Here is a 15,456-nt window from a genome sequence, read left to right on the forward strand (position 1 = left end):
ATGTGTGATACTGTCTGCTGAGCCACTGTATCTAATCCTATCATGTGTGATACTGTCTGCTGGGCCACTGTATCTAATCCTATCATGTGTGATACTGTGCTGAGCTGTGTATCTAATCCTATCATGTGTGATACTGCCTTCTGAGCCACTATATCTAATCCTATCATGTGTGATACGGTCTGCTGGGCCACTGTATCTAATCCTATCATGTGTGATACTGCCTTCTGAGCCACTGTATCTAATCCTATCCATAGTTTATAGGGTCGTAGTGCTATAGATATGCTATGCTGTCTCATATACACACTTTTTTTTGGGGCGGACACATATGTATTGGGGCTATTTCCCTGACATTTTAAGCCCTGATTGTATGTTCACACGGCAGCGTCCGTTACGGCTGAAATTACTGTGCTGTTTTCAGGAGAAAACAGCACCGTCATTTCAGCCGTAATGGCATGTGCAGGCGTCTTTTGCTGCGTCCATTACGGAAGTAATTGAAGCTGGTTTTCCATGGAGTCAATGGAAAACGGCTCCATTTACGTCTGAAGAAGTGACAGGCACTTTTTTACGCGCCGCCTTTTGACAGCGGCGCGTAAAAAAAATGACAACGCTTTTGAGCCGCATTTTCGGACGTAATTCAATGCTAAAACGCCCGAATTACGTCCGTAAATAGTGTGTGTGAACCCAGCCTTAGTGACGCCCCGGCTGCTAGTGCTGCATTGTTGGGTCACTTAGGAGACCCAGCGATGCAGCTGAAAGCGGACCGTCGGCCATGAGAAGTTTGCGGGGGGGGGGCCCAGTAAGAATTTTTGCATCGGGGCCCATGAGCCTCTAGCTACGCCCCTGTTTGGACCCACAACAGGGCTCAGGAGGGAAGGAGCGCCTTTTGGATTTTGGAGCACAGATTTTGCTGGATTGGTTTTCAGTGCCATGTCGGGTTTGCAACGCCCCGGAGGGACCAAAACAGTGGAAACGCCCCAAAAGTGACCCTATTTCGAAACTACACCCCTCAATGAATTTTTCTAGGGGTATAGTGAGCATTTTGACCCCACAGGATCTTTTTTAGAGCTAAGGTGACCAAAAAACAGCGATTTTGGCGCTTTAAATTCTTTATTTCTTACAGCGTTCACTGTGCGCAAAAAATTAGGTTGTACATTATTCTGCCGGTCGGTACGATTATGGCGATACCATATGTGTATAGTTTTTTTTACGTTTTGCAGCGTTTGCACAATAAAATTAAGTTTCTATAAAATAATTTATTTTGTGAGACACACTATTCTGAGCCGTTACTTTTTTATTTTTTCGTCAAAAAAGCTGTGTAAGGGCGGGACGGGTTGTAGTTTTTATTGGTACTATTTTGGGGTAAATGCGACTTTGTTTTATCACTTTTTATTCTATATCTTGGGAGCGGTGGTGACCAAAAAATAGCGATGCCGACATAGTTTTCCGTTTATTTTGTTTGCGGCATTCACCATGTGAAAAAAATAACATTATAGTTTCATAGTTTGGGTCATTGCGAACACGGTGATACCAAATATGTGTACTTTTTTTTTACGTTTAAATTTTTTTTTTTACACTTTTAGAAAACATTTTTCTTAACTTTTTTTTTACTTTTTACACTAAATTTTTTTGTTTATTGACTTTTTTTACTTTTTACACTTTCTTTTTTTGACCTGCAGCTCTGATCGCTGCTAGAATACATTACACTACCTAGGTAGTGTAATGTATTCCAACTGTCAGTGTGACGTCACAGTCACTCTGACAGTTAGTCTACGAGGGCCAGCCAGAGGCTGGTCCTCATAGGCTTCCATACATGACAGACCTGGAGGCCGTTGCCTTGCCTCCGGATGCCATCACAAGCATCAGCAGCCCCCACATTTGCATGGGGGCTGCTGATGTGCTACAAACCTCCTAAATGTGGTGATCGCAATCGAACACCACATTTATCGGGTTAGTTGACGAAATCAGCGGCGATGAGCCGCTGATCGACATCACTGGAGTGTCAGCTGTCGGGGACAGCTGATCTCCCAGTTCCCGATGCACACCTTGTCGCCGACAGTGTGCAGCGGGAACGATACAGTGACTTCCTGTCACTCTGACAGGAAGCCTATCAGGACCATTGTTTGGCTTCCGTTTGCCATACTAACTATCGGCAAACCCCGCGATTTCGGACCGGGGTCTGCCGATATGCTAGAAACCCCTAAAATTCGGCGATTGCAACCGATCGCCGAATTTAAGGGGTTAATTTGCCGAAATTAGCCGGCAAGAGTGGAGTGTCAGCTGTCGGCGACAGCTGACCTCCCGGTTCCCAGTGCACACTGTCACCGACAGTGTGCACCGGAAAAAACTCAGTAACTGTACGTCCTCGTGCGGGAAGTAACCTCCCGAAACGACGTACAGTTACTTACTCGTGCGGATAGGGGTTAAAGTATATCGTAAAAAAAGGTGAAAAAAAGCTTATCTCTTTATGGCCTTTACTCAACTACAGGGTGTCCAGTAGTCACATACAGTATACACATAGCTTAAAGAGGCTCTGTCACCAGATTCTCAAATCCCTATCTCCTATTGCATGTGATCGGCGCTGCAATGTAGAGAACAGTAATGTTTTTTTTTTAAAAAACATTCATTTTTGGCCAAGTTATGAGCTATTTTATATATACGCAAATGAGCTTTGAAATGCACAACTGGGCGTGTTTTTATTCGTATGTCCAACTGGGCGTGTATTGTGATTTTAACTGGGCGTGTTTACTTGTTTTACTAACTGGGCGTAGTGGAGAGAAGTGTATGATGCTAACGAATCAGTGACCAATCAGCATCATACACCTCTGGGACCCGCACCTATCTCTAGAACGGGGCCCCCTAAACCCTGTTCTAGCTTACTCGGCTCCGCTGTCTTCTTGGTTAGGTGGTCGGGAGTTAGGGAAACAGCCGAGTGTTCGCTGAGCTACGCTTTTTCCGTAACTCCCATAGAAGTGAATAGTAATTACGGAAACATCTAGCATGCTACGCTGTTTCTGTAACTGCCATTCACTTCTATGGGAGTTACGGAAACAGCGTAGCTCAGCGAGTTACTCATCCATGTATTGCAGTCTATTGTACCAGCGATCTAATGATCGGTAGTTCAAGTCCCCTAGGGGAACTAATAAAATGTGTAAACAAAATTTGTAAAAAAAATATTAAAAGTTAAAAAAAAGACCTTTTCCCATGTTAAAAATAAAAAAAAATTGGTATCACTGCGTCCGTAGAAGTCCGAACCAAAAAATGGTGCTAATAAAAACTACATCTCCTCCCGCAAAAATGCCCTCACACCGCTCAAACTATGAAAAAATATAAAAGTTATGGCTCTCAGAATGTGGTGAAACCGGACAATTTTTTTTTTTTTTACCAATAGTTTTTTCTTTGTAAAAGTAGTAAAATATGATTTTTTTTCCCCTATTTTCTGTTATCTAAAACCTGGGGGCGTCTTATAGTCTGAAAAATATGGTATATTATTGTGACTTTTATGTAACAGTACAGAGGCAGTTCTTCTTTAAACGAGACAGGTCTACACTCTGTTAGAAAAACCTGTCTAATGTAATCATTAAATGTATACAACACATGAACTATAGGATAGTTTGCATAAAACTGTCTTATTTGTTCCCAGAGTATAGTTTATGTGCTGGCGCGCGACCCTACAAAGGGATCTGTTATACACAGTTACAAAATGCATTACACTGAGCCTTTGCTTTGTTCAGTAGGCGCTTACCTTAGGTAACCCTTCCTGCAAGTCAACACAGTTTAATCCTGTGGTTGGGTCTGTGAAGAGTGTGCATGATCAGCAAGCTGGAGTGTTTGTGATACAAGAACAGCCACTTAAAAATAAGAAAATAATCATTTCATAGAATGTGTTGAGCGAATTACAAGTTTTACACATACATTTAACCCAACAGCTGAGGAACTTAGACAAAACAAACACATTTTTGGCAAATGTTCTGCAGAACAAACTGATTAATTCCTGAGAACATACACAAACTATTACTCCAGCATTATTCTACTATCTGCTCCTGTACGCTGTCCTGTCGTTTTTTTCATAGTGTTTGTTCTCTCCATATAGCCATTGCTAGTTTTTGCACTTGGTTCAGTTCAGTGCCAATATTATTTAATGTCTCCCTGCCAGCTATTTGGGTGTCCTGCTATACGCTTGACCACAATTACCACCCACTTAGAGCAAACAGTGGTACTCGAAAGGCTGGGTTTTATCATACTTCTCAAATAGGAGATAAAAGAATAAAAAAATCTTTAAAAAAATTTGAACTACCCTCATTTATTTTTTCAGTGCTGCTTTGTATATTGTTGTTGTGTGGATTTCATACATGTACTTTTGGTTTTTACCTTCCTTCTAAAAATATCTTTCCACGTTCTGCAATTTTACATCCTTGCTCTGCAGAAGCATTGGGTACTTGAAAAACCTGTAGCATAATGTTTATGCATCTTCCTCTTTGTCAGAGGATTGTGTTTTCAAAAAGCATCAAGTGCAAGTTTGGCAAAATTACATACACATTATACTACTTTGCAGTTCTGCATCTGAGTAGATCAAAATCCGCAGCTCATGTAAAAATGGAGTAGAGCTGTAGTTATCTTTTAACGCTTTGGGTTTCATTGTTAGTACAACTCTCCACGTAAAGATAATGCAGTAGGTCTATTGTAAAGCTCCTATTACACGGACCTATATTGGCCGCGGAAACGAGCACCAATCAACGAGACAGTTTATTCATCGTCGCTCGTTTGCTTCTTTCACAAGGAGCAATGATTGCTTATGTATGGGACAAACGATCGTTACTCCGATCGTTGGTCCTTATACATTTTCATCATGTCGGCAGCGCATCTCCCTGTTTACACAAGGAGATGTGCTGCCAACAAAGATAATTTTTAATGCTGCATAAATGAAGTGTTTGCTCATTCATCGGCTGATCATTGTCCTGTTTGCACAGGGCAATGGTCGGGAATGAGCGTTTATATGAACGCTAGTTTGCCCGATCATTGGCCCGTGTACTAGGGCCTTAATGGCATGTTCACACGTGGCAGAGTTTTTCCGCTGCAAATGTTGGTGCAGATTTGGGGCAATTACGCAACGAATCTGCACCAACATTTGCATATTTGACAGGTAATTCAGACGTTGCAGAACAGACAGCGGACTTGCCCCAGATTTCAGTTTTTGCATTGCAAAGGCTGAAATCCGCAGTGAAATTCCGCTTCTTCTCCGCAACAGACAGTGCGTGCTGCGGAGGGAAAATTCTGCACCGCAGCCTATGGTCCGCAGAGGAGTTTTCCGCAATGTCTGAACTAACTTGCCTCAAAATGTATTGAAACAAATGTAAAAAACGGCCGCTGGAGAATTCCACTGCGGACTGTCCGCAGCGGAATTCCACAGCAATTCCGCCACGTCTGGCCATGCCCTAAATCCTATGAAAAAAATCACACATAACATATTGTGATATGACCATGAGTTGTCCCAAACTCAGCTCAGAACAAGGGAATAACAAATTATGGATTGAAGCCCCTCATTGGAGCAGAGCCAGAGGATGCACTTGTGTGTATACAAACAAGTAGACACGCACACACACACACACACACACACACACACACACACACACACACACACACACACACACACGTATTACAGCCATCTGAATGCAATCCTATGGTGAATGCTTGCCATAGGATAGTGGGCTTTTCCAGGAACATCAGTTGGGGATTAACATCACTCTATTACTCTTCCCACAAGTCTCTTGAACACCTGTTTTCCTTCAGAAAGTGGAACATGCAAATAGCTGCAATTGCTACAATGGTAATCCTTACTATGTGGGGTACTAAGGGAGCATCCTTACTATGTGGAGGGGCCTTAAGGGGGAACTATTACTGTGAGAAGGGCACTAAGGAAGAATCATTTCTATGTGGGGGTACTAAGAAGGCATCCTTACTATATGGGGGCACTAAGGGACATACTTACTGTGCGGGGGCGCTAAGGGGGTATTATCACTGTGTGTGTGGGAGGCACCATTAGTGTGTGACACACAAAGAGGGCACTAAGAAAGTGCATGGGGCACAAAGGGGGACTGTTACTGTGTAGTAGCACTATGACTATGTACTGCACAAAGGGGGGCACTATTACTGTGCGGGGCACCATTACATTTTGGGACACTATCTGTTTGCCATTATTATTTTTAGGGGCACTGTCTGTTTGCCACTATTTTTTGTAGCAGGAGGACACAGTTAAAGGTGTTAACAGAATTGGAAGTTTCTGCACAGAGTGAGGATGTGCTGGAAAAGCAAAGCACTAAAGACAACTGGACAGCAAACTCTGCAGTCATGGTCAGGAGAAGTCATTATGGCCGTCTGGGTCGAATAGAGAGAAAAGGAAAAGTTAAAGGGTGACTAACCTTTGTGAAAATTTCTGACATGTCATAGTGACATGTCAGAAGTTTTGATCGGTGGGAGGGGGTCCGAACATTGAGACCCCCACCGATTGCTACAACGAAGTGGCAGAAGCACTCGGGTGAGTGCTGAGCCACTCTGTTTCTGATCAGCTTTTCTCAGAAAGCCGAGCAGTTGATGTACGGACCCATAGACTTTCTATTGAGTCCATACATTAACTTCTCAGCTTTCCGAGAAAAGCCGATCAGAAACAAAGTGGCTCAGCGCTCACCTGAGCACTTCTGACGCTTTGTTTTAGCAATCGGTGGGGGTCTCAATGATCGGACAGGTGTCAGGAGAAGTCCTCATGGCCATCTTGGTCAAATAGAGAAAAAAGGAAAATTTAAAGGGTAACTAAATTTCCGTGTTAGTGACAAGTCAGAAGTTTTGATCGGTGGGTGGGGGTCCGAACATTGAGACCCCCACGGATTGATAAAATGAAATGGCAGAAGCGCTCGGGCGAGCGATGAGTAGCTTAGTTTCTGATTGGCTTTTCTCGGAAAGCCGAGCAGTTGGTGTACAGGCCCATAGACTTTCTATTGAGTCTGTACACAAACTGCTCGGCTTTCCTTTCTTTTAGTGATCGTGGGGGTCTCAGTGCTCAGACGCCCACCGATCAAAACTTCTGACATGTCACTATGACATGTGAGAAGATTTCGGAAAGTTTAGTTACCCTTTAACTACTCCAATCAGAGAAGACGCCACCTGCAAATCACTGGTTTTAATTGTACTCTATTCAGAGCATTATACTTAACCGAGCGCCAGTGTAGAACTGACCACAGCATGGGCACTGTATAGTGATTATACTCTGTAGAGCGCCACTTTAGAACAGGTAAGTGACCACTGTATGGTCACCGTATGGTGATATTATTGGTTATTCTGGTATTTGTGGTAGATATATGGGGTAATAGTGTGGATGCAGTAGCATAGCTAGCGTGGGGCAGTGGCCCCGGGCCGACTAAGATGGTGGGGCCCTGGGCCTGCTCCCAGAGGTGGTGTGTCCCGGTTTCATTTGTATCTGCATTCTCAGGACGCAAATACAGTTGATTCCAATGCTGGAGCAAGGAGCTGACGGCTCCTTGCTCCAGCATTCACTGTGTAATGCCAGCTCCAGCTTTGAGCGGCACGACGCAGACAGGCGCAATGTAGTGACGTCATCGCGCCTGTCTGCGCAGAGCCACAAACTGCACAGAGCGGAGGAGCAGACGGATCTCCTCCACTCGTCGTGGGAACGGGGATAGGTAAATATTTATTCCATTTTTTTTTTTAATAGGCACTATGGGGCATTCTACTCTGTGGTGCCAGCTAAGGGGGCATTATACTGGGTATGGGGGGCCTCAATAAGGAAGTATACTGTATGGGGGCAGCTTTGGGGGCATTATACTGTATGGGGCAGCTATGGGGGCATTATACTGTATGGGGCCAGCTCTATGGGCATTATCCTGCATCGGGCAGCTATGGGGCATTATACTGTATAAGGGCAGGTATGGGGGCATTATACTTTCTGGGGGCAGCTATGGGCACATTATGCAGTATGTGGGCAGCTATGGGGCATTATACTGTATGTGGGCAGCTATGGGGTGTTAAACTGTGTGTGGTCAGCTATGGGGCATTATGCTGTGTGGGAGGCACAATGAGGGCATTATACTGTGTAAGGGCAGCTATGGAGGCATTATACTGTATGTTGGCAGTTATGGGGAGGTATACTGTATGAGGGCAGCTATGGGGGCATTATACTGTATGAGGGCAGCTATACGGGCATTATACTGTATGGGGGCATCTATGGGGGCATTATGCAGTATGTGGGCAGCTATGGGGCATTATATTGTGTGGGGCAGCTATGGGGGCATTTCACTGTGTGGGAGGCACAATGAGGGCATTATACTGTGTAGGGTCAGCTGTGGGGGCATTATACTGTATGTTGGTAGTTAAAGGGAGGTATACTATATATGGGCAGCTATGGGGGCATTATACTGTGGGGGAGGCAGCTTTAAGGGCATTATACTGCATCAGGCAGCTATGGTGCATGATACTGTATGAGGGCAGCTATGGGAGCATTTAACTGTATGAGGGCAGCTATGGGGTATTATACTGTGTGGGAGGCACAATGAGGGCATTATACTGTGTAGGGACTGCTACGGGGGCATTGTACTGTATGTGGGCAGCTATGGGGTGTTATACTGTGTGGGAGGCACAATGAGGGCATTATACTGTGTAGGGGCAACTATGGGGGCATTATACGGTATGTTGGCAGTTATGGGGAGGTATACTGTGTGAGGGCAGCTATGGGGGCATTATAGTGTATTAGGCAGCTATGGGGGCATTATACTGTATGGGGCAGCTATGGGGGCATTATACAGTATGTGGGCAGCAATGGGGCATTATACTGAGTGGGGCAGCTATGGGGGCATTTCACTGTGTGGGAGGCACAATGAAGGCATTATACTGTGTAGGGGAAGCTGTGGGGGCATTATACTGTATTTTGGCAGTTATGGGGAGGTATACTGTATGAGGGCAGCTATGGGGGCATTATACTGTATGAGGCCAGCTATGGGGGCATTATACTGTATGAGGCAGCTATGGGGGCATTTCACTGTTTGGGAGGCACAATGAAGGCATTATACTGTGTAGGGGAAGCTGTGGGGGCATTATACTATATTTTGGCAGTTATGGGGAGGTATACTGTATGAGGGCAGCTATGGGGGCATTATACTGTATGAGGGCAGCTTTGGGGGCATTATACTGTATGAGGCAGCTATGGGGGCATTTCACTGTTTGGGAGGCACAATGAAGGCATTATACTGTGTAAGGGAAGCTGTGGGGGCATTATACTGTATTTTGGCAGTTATGGGGAGGTATAATGTATGAGGGCAGCTATGGGGGCATTATACTGTATGGGACAGCTAAGGGGGCATTATACAGTATGTGGGCAGCTATGGGGCATTATACTGTGTGGGGCAGCTATGGGGGTGTTACACTGTGTGGGAGGCACAATGACAGCATTATACTGTGTAGGGGCAGCTATGGGGGCATTATACTGTTTGTTGGCAGTTATGGGGGCATTATACTGTATGATGGCAGCTATGGGGGTATTATACTGTATGAGGCAGCTATGTCGCATTATACAGTATGGGGGCAGCTATTGTGGCATTATACAGAATGTGATAATTCACTGTATTTTAACGATATATATTGTGCTCCCACAAATATGAACATTTGAAAATTCACTGAAGTGATAAATGAGTAAAATGTATAATTTTTATTTCATAGCTATCTAAAAACAGGGGTACAATCACCACTGTGAAAAGCCCAACCGTGTATTTAAAAACGTATTAAACAGAATACTCCCAGTCCTAGTTCGTTTGCGAACCCTTAATGACTGGGTATATAAACAGAGATATCAAAATATGGAATCAGCGTATAACATTGGTAAAACAGTGGTTTGGACCCTCGTTCACACAGGAGCCTGCGTTAACCGCACCAGATTCTCCCAATGTACAGATGCACAACAATGCCACTGCCCCCTACGCAAAATTCCCTCACTTCACCCGACCCTATGCGTTTCTATACTTATCATCAGGGGTCTGTCAGTCTGGCCAGGATGCCAGCGATATATCTTCAGCAGCAGATATTCTACTGCACAACACGGAAGCATGCACGCATAGATGTCAGCGGCATGCTTCACTCTGGGACTCTGAGTCACTATGAACTGAATACTCCGCCCCCTGGCTCCGGCAGCATACATCAAACAGCCAATCACACTGGCCCAGCACATCCATGATGCTAAACCATGTGACTCCCGGCTGTCAGCTGACATACCCGGAAGTAACAATGTAAACAACACAGAGCATGCGGACTCAATGGGAGGCTGTAGAAGTATCTATTTACTACACAAAGCCTCATGCTATTCAAGGATGGAGTATAACACTATAAGGTTGGATATATGTTGCGGATCAGCTCAGGGCCGCAATTGGACTACCACGATAGGAGCACCTACCCTGAAAATACATAATATATGGATAGAAGAACTACGTAATTATAAACCTCACTTAAAACATTTGACACACTCCTGGACTCAATTGCCATACCTGCTACTTATTGATTGATATATTACAAGTGACTACACTGGGACTAGGAATGCATTACCATACCCCCACCCAGAGGACCAAAAAAGCCCTATGACTTGATATGGATAGTATATTAAATAAAACAGGTATAATTTGTTTGCTCGTTTTAAACCTTCAGGATGCTTTGTGTAGTAAATAGATACTTCTACAGCCTCCCATTGAGTCCGCATGCTCTGTGTTGTTTACATTGTTACTTCCGGGTATGTCAGCTGACAGCCGGGAGTCACATGGTTTAGCATCATGGATGTGCTGGGCCAGTGTGATTGGCTGTTTGATGTATGCTGCCGGAGCCAGGGGGCAGAGTATTCAGTTCATAGTGACTCAGAGTCCCAGAGTGAAGCATGCCGCTGACATCTATGCGTGCATGCTTCCGTGTTGTGCAGTAGAATATCTGCTGCTGAAGATATATCGCTGGCATCCTGGCCAGACTGACAGACCCCTGATGATAAGTATAGAAACGCGTAGGGTCGGGTGAAGTGAGGGAATTTTGCGTAGGGGGCAGTGGCATTGTTGTGCATCTGTACATTGGGAGAATCTGGTGCGGTTAACGCAGGCTCCTGTGTGAACGAGGGTCCAAACCACTGCTTTACCAATGTTATACGCTGATTCCATATTTTGATATCTCTGTTTACATACCCAGTCATTAAGGGTTCGCAAACGAACTAGGACTGGGAGTATTCTGTTTAATACGTTTTTAAATACACGGTTGGGCTTTTCACAGTGGTGATTGTACCCCTGTTTTTAAATAGCTATGAAATAAAAATTATACATTTTACTCATTTATCACTTCAGTGAATTATACAGAATGTGGGCAGCTATGGGGCATTATACTGTGTGGGGCAGCTATGGGGGTATTACACTGTGTGGGAGGCACAATGATGGCATTATACTGTGTAGGGGCAGCTATGGGGGCATTATACTGTTTGTTGGCAGTTATGGGGAGGTATACTGCATGAGGGCAGCTACGGGGGCATTATACTGCAAGATGGCAGCTATGGGGGTATTATACTGTATGAGGCAGCTATGGGGCATTATACAGTATGGGGGCAGCTATGGGGGTATTATACGGTATGTGGGCAGCTATGGGGCATTATACTGTGTGGGACAGCTATGGGGGCATTTCACTGTGTGGGAGGCACACACAATGAGGGCATTATACTGTGTAGGGGCAGCTGTGGGGGCATTATACTGTATGTTGGCAGTAATGGGGAGGTATACTGTATGAGGGCAGCTATGGGGGCATTATACTGTATGGGACAGCAATGGGGGCATTATACTGTATGTTGGCAGTAATGGGGAGGTATAATATATGTGGGCAGCTATGGGGCATTATACTGTGTGGGAGGCACTATGAGGGCATTATTCTGTGTATGGGGCAGCTGTGGGGGCATTATACTGTATGTGGACAGCTATGGGGCGTTATACTGTATGTGGGCAGCTATGGGGTGTTAAATTGTATGTGGGCAGCTATGGGGCATTATACTGTGTGGGGCAGCTATGGGGGGCAATAGACTGTGTGGGGGGCACAATGAGGGCAGAATACTGTGTAGGGGCAGCTATGGGGGCATTATACTGTATGTTGGCAGTTATGGGGAGGTATACAGTATGTGGGCAGATATTGGGCATTATACTGTGTGGGAGGCACTATGAGGGCATTATACTGTGTATGGGGCAGCTATGGGGGCATTATACTGTATGTGGGCAGCTATGGGGCATTATACTGTGTGGGGCAGCTATGGGGGCATTTCACTGTGTGGGAGGCACAATGAGGGCATTATACTGTGTAGGGGCAGCTATGGGGGCATTATACTGTATGATAGCAGTGAAGGGGAGGTATACTCTATGTGGGCAGCTATGGGGCATTATACTGTGTGGGAGGCACTATGAAGGCATTATACTGTGTATGGGGCAGCTATGGGGGCATTATACTGTATGTGGGCAGCTATGGGGCATTATACTGTGTGGGAGGCACTATATGGGTATTATACTGTGTGGGAACAGCTATAGGGGCATTATACTGTGTGGGGCAGCTATGGGGGGCAATAGACTGTGTGGGGGCACAATGAGGGCAGAATACTGTGTAGGGGCAGCTATGGGGGCATTATACTGTATGTTGGCAGTTATGGGGAGGTATACAGTATGTGGGCAGATATTGGACATTATACTGTGTGGGAGGCACTATGAGGGCATTATACTGTGTATGGGGCAGCTATGGGGGCATTATACTGTATGTGGGCAGCTATGGGGCATTATACTGTGTGGGGCAGCTATGGGGGCATTTCACTGTGTGGGAGGCACAATGAGGGCATTATACTGTGTAGGGGCAGCTATGGGGGCATTATACTGTATGATAGCAGTGAAGGGGAGGTATACTCTATGTGGGCAGCTATGGGGCATTATACTGTGTGGGAGGCACTATGAAGGCATTATACTGTGTATGGGGCAGCTAAGGGGGCATTATACTGTATGTGGGCAGCTATGGGACATTATACTGTGTGGGAGGCACTATTTGGGTATTATAACCCTAACCCTAACCCTAACCCTAACCCTAGGGGCATTATACTGTGTGGGGACAGCTATAGGGGCATTATATTGTATGGAGGGCAGCTATGGGGGCATTATTTTGTATGGGGCCGCACTTTAGGGGCATTATACAGTGTTGGGCAGCTATAAGTGCATTATACTGTGTGGGGGTCACTAAGGGGTCATTCTACTATGTGGGGGGCCCTAAGAGGTCATTATACTATGTGGGGCAGCTATGGAGCATTATTCTGTGTGGGGGCAACCATAGGGGCATTATCCTGTGGGGGCAACTATAGAGGCATTATACTATGTGGGGGGCACTAAGGGGTCATTATACTGTCTGTGGGGCCCATTCGGTTGGGGCCCACTCTTATTTGTTGTTGTCCCCCGTGCTAAACCCCTAGCTACGCCTCTGTGTGGAGGTACTGTCCGGCCCTGGTATACTGGTATTATTTAGTAGGTGCATGACTGTATTATTTGAGAGGAAACGATCATATATACCTTAGTGTTCATGACAGACAGCAGAATGTCTATACATTTACGTGGAGCTGGTGAATGCTATTGCTTGAGGGGTGGGGGAAAGGCATTTAAAAGGTCTGCTATGGGGCCCAGCCTTTTCTAGTTATGTTCCTGGAAGTACACATTTTATGAAGAGCACTTAAAGGGAATCTGTCATGTTGAACTTGCTGTCCCACCTGCAAGCAATATGTTCTAGAGCAGGAGGAGCTGAGCAGATTAATAGATAATTTTGCTGGCTGAAGAGGCCTGTGGGTGGTCGTGATTGACAGCTATTTCTGTATGCACACTTTACAAAGAAGGCAGTCTTAGTAGGACCACCCACTGGACTCTTTAGACCACAATGAGACTGAATTGAAATCAAGAAATGACAAGTTATACTGAATCTTTTGTCACAAAACGACATAAAAAAATCTACTCCTCTCCACCTGTTCTATAACATGCTGCATGCAGGTGGAACAGCAATCTTCAATGTGACAAGTCCCCTTTAAAGTGAATGTCAATTTTGAAAAAAAATCAAAGTTATTTTGCAGCCCATTTTTATTTGCAAAATGCCTTCATTTTTGTGTTGTCAGACTCTTTGTGACCATGGGCTCACAGCAGAAAACTAAAAACTGCTGGTAACTAAGCGAACACTATAAGCAATCACTATTGCACTTGCTACTATTGAGTTCCTTCTGATGCCAACATTATTATTTATAGTTTGAGTCCCTCTCCATGTTCTGTGCTTGCATGTAGGGCTATGCTTGACATGTTGGGACTTGTAGTACATGTCATTTGCATTGAATTACATCATTGATAACGTGCACAGTTCAAATTTAATGCCAGCGCGTGGATTACTGGTCAAATGTGTTTGGAAAGTTATGCAGTAAACATTAGCCTGAGGGTATGTTCACACTCTAAACAAAAAACGGCCGTAAAATACGGAGCTGTTTTCAAGGGAAGACAGCCCCTGATTTTCAGCCGTTTTTTATGCATCAAGAGTTTTTTTATGCGTTTTTTACGGCCGTTTTTGGAGCTGTTTTTCTATTGACCCAATGTAAAACGGCTTGAAAAACGGCTCAAGAAGTGACATGCACTTCCTTTTACGAGACGTTTTTTTACGGGTCGTTTTTTCAAACGGCTGCGTTAAAAAATGCCCCGTCGGAAGAAAACGCTGTTTTCCCATTGAAATCAATGGGCAGATGTTTGGAGGCGTTCAGCCTCCGTATTTTTAGCTTTTTTTTCTGGCGTTTACGGCCCAAAAAACGCCTAAAAATAGCCCGTGTGAACATACCCTAACTCTCCAGACATATTAGTTCTCTTCTTACTGGAAACAAAAAAATAAAAAGCTAATTAGAAGCAAATGTTTATAAAGATCCAACAATCTTGTTGAAGTATTTGTAATGACTTGCTTTTCCTTAAAAGGCAGAGTCCATATTCCAGTGAAGAGTAGTACATTCCACGCATTGTGTTATAAAAATACCTCATCTTCCTACGAAATGTGACTGGGCTAAAGGGAGCCAAGATCCTGAAACGGCAGGTCTGACTAGTAGAACTTGTGTGTGAAACACAAACAATACACACGTGGTCCGATAGGTCCGGACATGATTTGCTTTGTTTTTGCATGTGCTTGTTACAATGTGTATCATGCAGTACTCGTGGACATAACACATTAATTGCTCCATTTTAACAATACATTTAATAGGGTCCGGCATGCTAGTAATTGGTTAGAGTGTAACTAACAGGGCCTGGCAGCAGTTCATGGGCTGGCTGCTTGCATTCTTATAAAGCCTGTTACCATGAAAACCATTCTTATAGTTATTTCTAGATGGTACATAAAAGATTCATTTAGACACGG

The sequence above is a fragment of the Rhinoderma darwinii genome, chromosome 1 (genome assembly GCF_050947455.1).
Source record: "Rhinoderma darwinii isolate aRhiDar2 chromosome 1, aRhiDar2.hap1, whole genome shotgun sequence".
Lineage (NCBI taxonomy): Eukaryota > Metazoa > Chordata > Amphibia > Anura > Rhinodermatidae > Rhinoderma > Rhinoderma darwinii.